We start from the raw sequence: 3,355 nt of genomic DNA, 5'->3' as shown, positions 1-3,355 counted from the left end.
TACAGGATCAGATGTGAGCTCACAATCATATCTCCGAAGTCTATTGATCAATATGTTTTTTTAAATCTTCAACTACATTTTTCATCTTCAGTTGCCCCCTTTGTTTTGTCCCCTTCAGATTAAAGCTGAACAACTATATTTAAAATGCAATGTATAGTCAGATTCACCACTTTATCATAGTCTGGTAAATGATGAATTCATGGAAAACTGATTAAAAGTAATTATTGTGTGAATTTATTGACACTTTTCCCTGCTCTGACTTTTGCTTAAAGATAACAGTGCACAGTCCACACATAGTTTATATGCATTAATATCTCTGCACCCACTGGATTAAAACGGATGCTCTGCCTTCAATGGATCTGTTGTCATGGTGAATCGTGGAGTCAGAGCTTCATTGATGATGGTGGCGTTTTTCATTCACCACGCACGAGCTTAACTGAAACTAACGCAAAATTGACTGAACGAACACAGATCAACTGTTCTGAAAGCGAAGCGTTTCCCACCCAAAGTTAGTCCACTCAGAGTTCAGAGTTTGTCCACTCAGAGTTAAGATTTAGTCCATTCAGAGTTCAGAGTTAGTCCACTCAGAGTTAGTCCAGACAGAGTTAAGAGTTACTCCACTCAGGGTTCAGGGTTAATCCACTCAGAGTTCAGGGTTAGTCGACTCAGAGTTCAGAGTTAGTCCACTCAGAGTTCAGGGTTAGTCCACTCATAGTTCAGGGTTAGTCCACTCAGAGTTCAGGGTTAGTCCACTCAGAGTTAAGAGTTAGTCCACTCAGAGTTAAGAGTTAGTCCACTCAGGGTTCAGAGTTAGTCCACTCAGAGTTAGTCCAGACAGAGTTAAGAGTTACTCCACTCAGGGTTCAGAGTTAGTCCACTCAGAGTTCAGGGTTAGTCTACTCAGAGTTCAGGGTTAGTCCACTCATAGTTCAGGGTTAGTCCACTCATAGTTCAGGGTTAGTCCACTCAGAGTTCAGGGTTAATCCACTCAGAGTTCAGGGTTAATCCACTCAGAGTTCAGAGTTAGTCCACTCAGAGTTCAGAGTTAGTCCACTCAGAGTTCAGGGTTAGTCCACTCATAGTTCAGGGTTAGTCCACTCAGAGTTCAGGGTTAGTCCACTCAGAGTTCAGAGTAAGTCCACTCAGAGTTAAGAGTTAGTCCACTCAGGGTTCAGAGTTAGTCCACTCAGAGTTAGTCCAGACAGAGTTAAGAGTTACTCCACTCAGGGTTCAGAGTTAATCCACTCAGATTTCAGGGTTAGTCCACTCAGAGTTCAGGGTTAATCCACTCAGAGGTCTGCTTTCTGAGTGACAGGAAAAATCCTACCATATTATTTCCCCAATGTGGTTAACTTTTGTTGACGCTTTATCATTTATTTCACGAAAAAAGTATGACAGATAATAATTCAATTCACTACAGCACTACTAACTACATAAATTGTTGAAAGTAAAACATTTTCATGTTGCTAAAGGAACTGACCAGCGGTCAACCAGCTTTCATTGAAAGTGAGGCAATTATTATTATTTGAAATTAATCTCATTTTAAGGTGCTTATGGTGCTCGACAAGTTGTGAAACTTTGCACATGCCTCAGACGTTAAAACAAACGAATCACAAGGCTAATAACTCAACCAGTATTACGTTTGTTTGAAACGCTTATGTCAAGTTGTTGGAGGAGGAATTTAGAGGTGAGCAACAATGCCTATTTGCATACTTGTGTGGAGTCTGAAATTTGTCAGTGTGTCCCAGCATTCCCCTCTTTACAGAGAGAGTCAAAATGCAACTCGCATCATCGCCTTTTCTCATGATGTCAGCTGACATCCTGTAATGACCACCACCACCGCCTCACAGAGTCTGCTTCTCTCTAATGAGCCTGCATGCTCATACACGTAACACACATGAATACACAGCCACGCATGCACGGAACACATCAACATACACATGTGCACAGAGATAGAGAAGCTGGGGGAGAGTGACCATGACCATTTAAGAAGCTTCTCCTCCAGTCCACTTTATTCTGGCTCCCAGGAGGCCAGCAGAGGGATACAAAGCTAATGGCTAATACTCAGGAGGACATAGTGATCGACTTATTTAACAAGGAAGCTGCTTAATAACACATTCACAGCAGCAGCCTGGGGGCCGACAGCAGGTGTGTGTCTGTGTGTGTGTGTGTGTGTGTGTGTGTGTGTGTGCCAAGAAAATGTTATGCCTCGTAGAAATGTGAGCGCCCTCTGGGAAAATGTTTGATTTGGTAAATTAGGATGTTGTTGGTCTAACAAAAACATACACTGTATATTTCACATCTTACATGTATCAAAACACTTTATCTGATTATAAAGCAAGAAACCTCTCTGCGGGTGTGTCATTCACAAATCTTGAGAACCGTTCATCTGATCTATTTCTCACTTGGCGGGTGTTTTTGGCGTCCAAGCAAAGTGACGTGTTGAATTTGGAAATGGAACACGTTCAGTATTAATACACTTTGAATGAAGAAGCGAGAAGGCTCTGTGGGGCTTCAGGGTTCTGTAGGGCTTCATGGTTCTGTAGGGCTTCAGGGTTCTGAAGGGCTTCAGGGTTCTGTAGGCCTTCAGGGTTCTTTAGGGCTTCAGGTTTCTGTAGGGCTTCAGGGTTCTCTGGGGCTTCAGGGTTCTGTAGGGCTTCAGGTTTCTGTAGGGCTTCAGGGTTCTGTAGGCCTTCAGGGTTCTTTAGGGCTTCAGGTTTCTGTAGGGCTTCAGGGTTCTCTGGGGCTTCAGGGCTCAGTGGAGTCCAGCTTGCCATCTGAGTGTCCTTTACAGGCCTTTACTGTTGCTGCTGGATGCTGTATATACTAAATTACAACCGTTAGAACTCCTTCACTTCCCTGGAATCAAGAGTCACGCAGGACTTCTGGAGGCCAAGCAAACGGTCCGAAACCAAACGGGCATGCGCTGTGTTATGTCTCACTGGTCAGTCATGCTCTGTGCTGCACAGCAGCTGTAGTTGTGTTTCCAAGGTAATTTAGGATAATGACTTAACTCAAACTCTGGAATTTGTATTATTAAATTAGACTTAGATTGTGTTGCCATATTCACATATTTACCAAAACAGAAATGTTTCGGGATTAACACAATTTGACCAAAACTACTAGCATACTATTTCTTTCTTTTTTTGTCAAAATACCTCATGAATATGATGGAGTATTAGAGCCACTGTTCGGGGGAAAAGGGGGGAAGAGGTTGAACATTTTACAAAAAATAGCCATCACATTCCAAGAAGAAACGAGTTGTTTCATTTTGTAATATCTTGAGGAAAAGGTTGTCTGATTTTACATATTATAGTTCTGATAATATGAGACATACAATCCAATCCATCTATTC

The sequence above is a fragment of the Anarhichas minor genome, unplaced genomic scaffold, assembly GCF_050575085.1.
Source record: "Anarhichas minor isolate MPS153535 unplaced genomic scaffold, ASM5057508v1 ptg000028l, whole genome shotgun sequence".
Taxonomy (NCBI): Eukaryota; Metazoa; Chordata; class Actinopteri; order Perciformes; family Anarhichadidae; genus Anarhichas; species Anarhichas minor.
The sequence above is the reverse complement of the archived record's forward strand: the minus strand, read 5'-3'. Positions refer to the sequence as shown.